At 40.2% G+C, this 10,000-nt stretch overlaps 1 protein-coding gene across 1 annotated transcript in view; it reads left to right on the top strand.

Annotated features, from left to right (window-relative positions):
• The window catches only part of lect2.1 (leukocyte cell derived chemotaxin 2, tandem duplicate 1), a 355,685-nt gene that overhangs the window by 18,064 nt on the left and 327,621 nt on the right, over positions 1-10,000 (top strand). The window lies entirely within an intron of this gene.

The raw sequence follows: 10,000 nt of genomic DNA on the forward strand, positions 1-10,000 counted from the left end.
GCAAACACGATGATGATGATGATTACCTTCTTCTTTTTATGCACTTTCTCTTTCATCCTCTCCCTTTTCTTTATGGAAGTCTTGCGGGTGGGATCTCTAAATATCAATGGGATGAGGGGTGGAAGAAAGAACAGGTTACTTTCTGAGATAGTACAGCTAAAAGATATAAGTGTGATCCTGTTGCAAGAGACTTACAGTGACCCAAGCAATGAGGCTGAATGGGGCCTATGGTGGGAAGGAGAAATGGTCCTCAGTCATGGGTCCAACCTGAGTGCCGGAGTGGCAGTTCTTTTCTCTCCTACTGTCAAAGTAAAAATTCTGTCAAAAAACGAAATTGACCCAGGGAGACTATTGATTGTGAGGGCAGAAATCAGTAAGCTTTACTTTCTCTTCGTGAACATCTATGCCCCAAATATAGGCGTAGAGAGGATACGTATGTAAACAGAGCAAATGACGTACTGCACACAATCATACACAAAGATCAATCATATTGTGTACAAGACAGATCTATTGCAGATAATTTGCATCTAGTAAGGGATTTGTATGACTATGCCTATGACAATAAGATTGAAATGGGGTTTTTATCATTAGATCAGGAGAAAGCTTTTGACTGGGTGGAACATGTTTTTCTTTTTAACACCTTAAAGGCTTTTGGTTTTGGTGAAAATTTTGATTTTGAAACAATGATACGGCTATTATACACTGAAGCTACATTTATGATAAAAATGGCCGGTGGCCTCAGTTCTGCTGTAAAGGCTCAGAGGGGTATCAGGCAGGGCTGTCCCCTGTCGGGCCAACTTTACAGCATAATTATTGAACCCCTGCTATATAAACTCAGGAAAGAATTAACAGGTCTACAAATTGACACTCTAAACTCCCAACAACCCACTAAATTATCTGCATATGCGGATGATATCACAGTTTTAATTAGAGGTGATGGTGATGTTAAGGTGGTAAAATACGCCCTGGAGTGTTATGGAAAAGCTTCATCTGCAAAAGTCTACTGGTAGAAAGTTCTCCAGCCCCATGACTGATATTCCGCTCGGCTGTAAGAACTCCGCGGTGAAACACGTCCTGTCTTTCCGGAGACAGGTTTATATGTTTATAAACAGCCGAGACCAAACACTAGACGTTAACTTTAAGTGTAAAGTTGGTGACGGCAGCTACACCGTTTTTGCCACCACCGAACGCCTGAGGTGTTTTGGGTGTGGGGAGATCGGACATAAATGGCTGAGCTGCCCACGCGGAGCGGTGCAGCCGGGGAGCTCCAGGGGCTGGGGTACAGCAGCAGCAGCGCGGAAACAGCCAGCGAGAGAACACCAGAGAACAGGAGCCTGGGGCAGAGGGGGGTAACGACACACAGAGGTTACAGCAGGAAGAGGTCAGTGACGAACACAACACCACTGAAACAAACGCAGCACCCAGTGATAACACTGATACCCGTGCCCACGGTAGCACTACAACCAACACCACAGATAAGATTAATTGTAAACATCACACCGCTATCGGCATCAGAGCTAGCAATGCCGTGCAACAACAGCAGCAGAAGAAACAACAGGACAAGAACATTGATAACTAAAAAGCTGTGCTGAAAACAACAGGAGAGAAGATGGACAAGGTGGAGGAATCGTCCAAACAGCCACAGCACAGTGTTGTGATACAGGAGAACCAGGGCCCAGACTGCAGTGCAGGAGCTACAGGAGGAGAACCGCTTACACACATGGAGGAGGAAGAAGTCGAATCAGATCAGCCATATACTTTTGACTTTTCAGGACAGCCGGGGCAGCTTTACACCACAGAACAGCTTAGCTGGTTTTTAGAATTGACAAAGGGACAATGTAACATTTCACTAACAAACTAAAAAAAAATCATAATATCTGCACAACTCGCAACAAAAAGTGAAAATCTGAACGTACTGTCGCCACAGAGACGCTTCAGACTGAGGACATGGACATCAGCCGATAGAAAATCTTTAATATAAACAGCACTGTGGACTTTCACACATTATATGGATAATGGACTTACAGGAAGACTGAAGGGGTTTGGGTTCCTGGGTGGAGGGTGTGGGTGTGGGGCTGATGGGGTTCTTTTTTAAAAAAAAAGTAAATATGTAACTATACCAAACTCATGCATTAAAGGCATCTTAAAAAAATCAAAAGTCTCTGTCTCTCTCTCTGTCTCTCTCAAGCTGTCTCTCTGCCTCTCTCTCTCTCTGCCCGTCTCTCTCTCTGTCTCTCTCTCTGTCTCTCTCTCTCTGCCTCTCTCTCTGTCTCTCTCTCTGTCTCTCTCTCTCTGTCTCGCTCTGTCTCTCTCTCTGCCTCTCTCTCTCTGCCTCTCTGTCTCTCTCTCTCTCTGTCTCTCTCTCTGCCTCTCTCTCTCTCTCTGTCTCTCTCTCTCTGCCTCTCTCTCTCTCTCTGTTTCTCTCTCTGCCTCTCTCTCTCTCTGTCTCTCTCTCTCTCTCTCTCTCTCTCGGCTGTGTGTCGTGCCCCATTGGGGAAGTCAGACCATAATATTATACACTTGTTGCCCAAATATCGAGCCCAGCTTAAACAAGAGAACCCAGTGACCACAGAGATATACCTGTGGAGGAATCAGAGTAAAGAGGAGCTGAGGGACTGTTTTGATGAGTTCTTTGATGCATGTGATAATGTACATGAAATCCCTGACACTATCACGTCTTATATAAGTTTTTGTGAAAAGAATGATATTGTATTAAAACAAAAACAATTCGAATGCATCCCAATAACAGCTTGTGGCTCAGTAAAGATCTTCAAACGTGTCTTAATGAAGAAAAAGCTGCTTTTATTTCAAGGTGATAATGAACTGGTTAGAGAGAAAAGAAAGGAACTTAGGAGTCAAATTAAGAAAGCTGAGTCAGATTATAAGAATAAGGGTAATGCATGGGAAGATCTAAATACTATTGTGGGGAGAGAGAGGAGGAAATCACGGTATTCTTTACAAGGTGTATCTTTTGCAGAAGATCTGAATGTGTTTTTAGTAGGTTTGATGGTGGATGGTGTAATATTGAACATGATAGGATACGCCTTAACATTCCTACATATGAACCTATTATTCTTAAAGAGAACCCCGACTGTAAAGACTTGTATGGCTGATTAGATTAACGCTGACATCTGCTATATAAATCGGCTATACATAAACACTCTAGACGTCAGTTAAAATAAATAAATAAATAAATCCTTGCACTCACAGGCCGCCATTGCTGTTTACATTGCAATGCATTCTGGGTAGTGACATCAAATGGTTGCAATGGTCTTGATTGTCCAGTGACCCTACCGCGATATAAACATGTCTTCAGCATGTCACGTACTGGTGGCCTCCCTAGGTTAAAATATGTTTTAAATATTAATGATTTTTAAAGTAATTAACATATTTCATGTGCTTCTAGCAACGTATTTTAATAGGAGAGGGCAATGCCTGCGTGTTAAAGCCGACAAGTCTTCATAGTCGGGGTTCCTTTTAAGGAGCATGAAATTGCAGCTAGTCTCGCTGGTATTAAGCCGAATAAAGCACCAGGTCCAGATGGATTAAAAGGTCGAGTGTTGAAGGAATGTGCATTTCAATTGACTGGTGTTTTCACCCGGCTCTTTCAGTTCCTGTTAAATAATAAGGTGGTTCATAGTTCATGGAAATTATTATTATTATTATTATTGTTGTTGTTGTTGTTGTTATTATTATTATTACTGTACGGAAATATCTAATGCCTCTCCGTTAAAATATTTTAGACCAATAGCTCTTACATCTATTTTAGGTAAATGCATGGAAAGAGTGCTACCAAGGCTTAAAGACTTAGACCCCCTGTAGTTTGCTTATAAGAGAGCTAGAGGCACTGATGATGCCTCCTTAACCTTAATTTTGTAATTTAGTGTCTGAACATATTCAGTAGACCACAAATTATGCTAGAATTTTATTTATAGATTTTAGTTCAGCCTTTAATAAAAGTAAGATAGATGTTCTTTTACAGAGATTACTTGACCTAGGGGTGAATGGTGGCCTCATCTGGTGGATAAGAGACTTTCTTTTAAACCCTCCACAAAGAGTTCTTGTTAATGGTATAGTGTCAAAGGCAATTATTTATTATTTTTTTTATTTTTTATTTTTTTAAATCTCATTTTAATTTATTTATTCATTTTCATATGATACATTTACATGTGATTCATTTTCATGTGACTGATTTACATGTGATTCATATTCATGTGATTCATTTACATGTGATTCATATTCATGTGATTCATTTACATGTGATTCATTTTCATGTGATTCGTATTCATGTGATTCATATTCATGTGATTCATTTACATGTGATTCATTTTCATGTGATTCATTTACTGATTTGCTTCTCTTTAAATCCAGTTTTAGACTGTGATATTACAAAGGTCTTTCCAGATTATTACTTGCCACACTGTATGAGATAACCCCAGTAAAATTCCCTGAATTCTATAATATAATTTGTTCACCATGTTAGGTTTAAATCCTCTAAAAACAGATTCGCAATTGATTAACATTACTCCATTCCAGTTCACATCCTTCAAAGCACTGGCATGTTTTGTTTACTCTCACAATACCCCAAACACACACACACCCAAAGTCTCCATAAAACAAAGGAGACAGCAGTGTTTCCCACAATAACCAAAAGTTGTCCACAATGTGAAAACAACTCGGAGAGTAAACTGAACTAACCAACAAAATTACCAATACAAAAATGTTCCAGTAAGAGAAAAGACCCCTACTGACTTCAAGTCTGATAAACAGTCTGCGCACAATAACAAATATAATATCCTTAACGTTTAAAGACTTGTAACAAATAATATAACAATGTAGCACATAAAGCAGAGGAAAAAACACTAATACAATTAAATAAACAGAAACTCTAACCCAGTCAGAGCCTCAAAACAAAGAACCACATTAATACAGAAGTAGATTTAAGAGGAGTGAGTTCACAAAATCTAGGCGAAGTAATGCAACGACAATATCTTCAATAAAAATCCGAACTGTAGAGCTGGAAGGCCGAGTGCAAAAAATAAAAATAATAGACGAGCGAAAAAGACTCCGCTGTGTAGGTGATGCAGTTCACCCCGATATCAAGAGTTTAACATAGTCTCCTGCTTCCTCCGCTGAAATAAAGTCCTTCTGAACACCGTTATATGTAATGCGAAGCCGAGCTGGGTGAAGTATTCCATAGCGAGCGCCCTCAATACCACGAAGTTGACGCCGAACCTCGTTAAATGCGGCCCGGGCCCAGGCCCGGGCTGTCTTGGCTGTGTAGTCAGGGAAAACGGAGATGGTCAAATCCCTCACTTTAATCCGCTGGAGCTCTCTCGCACGGCGTAAAATATCAACACAGTCACTGTGAAAGTGGAATCTGCACACAATAGCTCGTGGTCGTTCACCAGGCTTGGGCTTCGGCTGAAGGGTCCGGTGGGACCGGTCCAAAACCGGCTCCTTCTCCAGACCAAACGCCTCTTTGAACAAGGCCGCTACAGCAGCAGTTGTACATGTGTCAGTGCCCTCTGGAACTCCCACTATCCTAACGTTATTGCGCCGTGACCTCGACTCCAAATCCTCACATTTATTCTGTAATTGAGCCACAGTCGCAGTGAGAGACTCGATAGTAGTCTTCATGTGAGCTATGTCATCGGTGCAGCGTGCCCCATTTCCCCAACAGTACCTTTCAGTGTTGATATGGTAGCCTCGGTAGCAACTTTATCACTAGCCAGCTGTGTTTTCACGGCCTGCAGGTCAAGCTGAACAGCAGAAAGCGCAACCCTGAAAGTCTCCTGGAGCTCCTTTTCAAAAATATCGGCGATGTCCTTCCTCAGTAAAGCCAACAGCTCGAGCCTGAGTGCGGCGAAGTCAGAGTCACCGCTCAGCAACGTGGATTCAGGGGAAGAAGGAGGCTCGCTCGCGGCGCGCACACTTGGCCTCAGTCGAGTCTGAATGCTACCACGGGTTTTCGTGTTCTTTCCAGACATTTTAACGTACCGCAAAGTTAAAAGTGCAAACAAGGAAACAGAGTAGAATAAGTCAAAATCTATTGTATGACCGAAAAGCGCTAATTAATTACAATTTTAATCGAAATCAGCAGGAGCCTCCAACTTCGCGTCCTACTCCATCGAACTCCGAATTCGAATCTCCAAAGGCAATTATTTTAAACACAGGTGTACCACAGGGAACTATATTATCTCCTTTATTATTCTCATTGTACATAAATGAATTTAAAATTCATTATGCATATTTTAGTCTACTTAAATATACTGACGATTTGGCACTCATCTGGTTTTTGTACGAAAGTGGAACTGAAAGAAATGAATTGTAACACAGTTATATAAATTCCCTTCAGAACTGGTGCTTCTGAGTGTGCTCGAGATAAATCTGAATAAAACTTAGGAATTAGTGATTCATAAAAACAAATGTGAATTCTCTTAAGAAATGCAACCCTTGATACTCGGGGGATACCAGGTAGTCAGTAGTTTTAAATATTTATATATTTAAACATTTATATAAACATTTATATATATTTAGGAACATTTACAGACAGTCATTTGAGTTTAGCTGAAAATGAAGATTATGTTATTAAAAAGGCAACACACTTTGGCATGAGCACGCATATTTTAGTGATAGTGTATAGGAAGCTTGTGGAAAATATTATGTCTTTCAATATGTGGTACTATATGGTACTATGTGGTACTATGTGGTACTATGTGCTACTATGTGGTGGTACATTGTGATGGTACTGTGTGGTGGTACATTGTGGTGGTACTATGCGGTGGTAATATGTGGTACTATGTGCTGGTACTATGTGGTGGTAATATGTGGTACTATGTGGTGGTACATTGTGGTGGTAATATGTGGTACTATTGGTGGTACATTGTGGTGGTACTATGTGGTGGTAATATGTGGTACTATGCGGTGGTAATATGTGGTACTATGTGCTGGTACTATGTGGTGGTAATATGTGCTACTATGTGGTGGTACATTGTGGTGGTACTATGCGGTGGTAATATGTGGTACTATGTGCTGGTACTATGTGGTGGTAATATGTGGTACTATGTGGTGGTACATTGTGGTGCAACCATGTGGTACTATGTGGTGGTAATATGTGGTACTATGTGGTGGTAATATGTGGTACTATGTGGTGGTACATTGTGGTGCAACCATGTGGTACTATGTGGTGGTAATATGTGGTACTATTGGTGGTACATTGTGGTGGTACTATGTGGTGGTAATATGTGGTACTATGTGGTACTAGTTGAGACATGACTATGAGTAGGGATGGATATGTACACATATATTGTATACGTACCTATGGGAATATTATTGTTTTAATTGTTTTATATCTTTTATGTGTATTGTTATGTTGTGTTGAAGTCCTTGTGTGTGGTGTGTAGTGAAGCCAAAGGCAAATTTCCACTTGTGGACAACGAAGGAACTAAACTAAACTTTTTGCCTGAAACACTTTGAGGTGCAGTTTATAATCTAAACTCCTAAACCATTACTCTCATGCTGATCCTTCAGCTAGTGCTCTTGTTATGCAGTAATAAATTAATATATACTGCATTCTGATTGGTCAAAAGGTGCTAATTAATTCTCTCTAACAGCAGCTCTGACAGTAGTGCTTTGAAATAGTGTTTTGAAGCAAATCGCAGGTTTATATTAATGCACCCGTTCTGATACGTTATCGTTTCTATAGCAACAGCTCATTCACAGGGACGCGTACAGTGGATGCTTCACATAAACAGTAAAAAAAATGTGTATGTAATCGTTGATATAGTGAAGTTTTTCTGTAAGTAGAGGTTTATTTAACATTTATGGAAGGAGTCTCCAGTGTCAGCACATTGTAAGTGTAAGTTTTCCGTCATCTTCAGGACAGAGGAGTTTACGCTTCTTTGTGGTTTCTCAGTAACATGACAAGCTTTTTTAATAAACCGAAAAAATTGTAATAGGAAAATAATCAACTTCAGGCAGTAACAGTAACTCTGCTCAGTATTTCTTTATTACTTCCATATTTGAGGATCTCTCACACAGATAAACACTGAACGCGTCTCAGTTTTACGCGACTCCGTTTTGAATAATCAGGATCGGTTCAGTAAAATGATAGATTATTGTTTGATAAGTGATGAAGTAAAATCCGCTCGTGGCCATGCTCTCAGAGTGTTTTGAAGCATTTTATGGAAAGTGCCTGAGAGAGCTTTCAGTAATAGACAGCAAGGTGAGCAAATGAAGTCAAGGCTCTCGAGTCGATGGGAACGGATGAGAAAAAGAGAGAGAATGAGAGAGAGAGAGAGAGAGAGATAGAGAAAATGAGACGTATATGGATTTAATGGATTTATGCGCTGCTATAAGGAATATGAAAGGCGACGGCTCTCGCCTCTGCCAGCTCGGCAGAAAAAAGCCCCAATCCGTCTCTCGCTTTATTACGAGATGGATTCGCCCGGCAACTTCAATTAGGGCCGTAAAAAAGGAGGAAGAGAAGAGAGGCAGAAAAAAGCGAGCAAATAAGGAAGAAAAAAAATGGAGGATATCTTGTTACAGACAGACCTATTGGAGCAATCGCTCTTTTTTAGAGGAGTTTAATGGCGTTAATTGCAGTCGAGCAGGTTAAATCACTGTGTCCTCGAGGTGTTTCCGATATTTAAGGCTTTAATATGTTACACCGTTTAGAGAATAATCACCGAATTTACCTCGAAGATCGTATAAAGCAGTGTTAGAGATAAAGTGCCACGTGTACGGTGTTAATTGCTGTCACTTGGGTTGAATCTGTATTTTCTCAGGATATTTAGGGAAGAGATTTTAGGCTTAATGAGGCCATGTGAGAGAATGATGTAATGAAACTCAACAGATTTGTGCCGTGTGTAGTTATTTGTAACATGGCCGTTAATATTGCAGCCAGGTGTCTCAGGACAGCAGCGTATGATGTAGAACCAGACGTGTTGAGCAGTCCTTAACCCAGTTGCATGTTGGACTAACTGTAGCGTGTTTATTGAGGATGCAGGACAATCACCTAGCAGTGCATTACAATAATCTAGTCTTGAGGTCATGAATGCATGAGCTAGTTTTTCTGCATCAGAAATAGATACGATGTTATGTAGCTTGTTTCTAAGGTGGAAGAAGGCTGTTGTTATTACATGGGAAATATGATTTTCAAATGATGAGTTGATCTCTAACATAACACCCAGGTGTTTAACTGCAGTGGATGAAGTAACCGTACATCCTTCAAAATATAGAGTCTATTCTAAGACTATTCTAAATATAGAATGAATCTTGTATTTTGTAGCGTTTCAACATTGCGAGTGTATTGGCTGCAGCGCTGCTGTGGTCTGCTTTAAATTGGTCTGCGGTTCGCAAAACGAATCACCTCAGCTCATGAAATTTAAATGCATTTAAAACATGTTTCTTGTCTATAACAGTGGTTGGTAATCCAATATCCCCTGTGACCTCATCAGCACCCGCTTTCTTATAAATAAGTGAAATAAAATACAATAATTCAGTCTGTTGTGTTTAGTCAGTATTTGGGTGAAGTTTTCTGTGTATATTATAGTGCAGCGGCGTAAATAAATCAAACATCCACAAAACTGGGGTAAAAAATGGAACAGGACTTTTAAAGCTGTGGCTGTGAAAAAATATACAGATTTATGATTGGGCTAAAGTTTATTCCAAAGTGTGGTGGAATAGAGGGGAAAAAGAAAAAGGGGAGAAAATTAGGGATAAAGTTAGAAAGGAGGATTTAGTAAGGGAGGGACATAAAAAGTAAAAAGTAAAAACAGGAAGAAGAAGAAAAGCCTTGTTAATGATGGATGGAAAGACTTTTTTAGACGAGGTGGTGTAAATTGAAGGGTTTGAAGAGCCGTGTAGCAGCTGAGTCTCCTGAACTGCAATTAAAAAAAGAGAAAATAACCTGCAGCCTGACCTTGAGGTTTTGCATCTGTATATTGCACAAAAGATAATTAGGAGGAGCCTCTCCATCAACCACTACAATTAAAGA

The sequence above is a fragment of the Ictalurus furcatus genome, chromosome 8 (genome assembly GCF_023375685.1).
Source record: "Ictalurus furcatus strain D&B chromosome 8, Billie_1.0, whole genome shotgun sequence".
Classification (NCBI taxonomy): domain Eukaryota; kingdom Metazoa; phylum Chordata; class Actinopteri; order Siluriformes; family Ictaluridae; genus Ictalurus; species Ictalurus furcatus.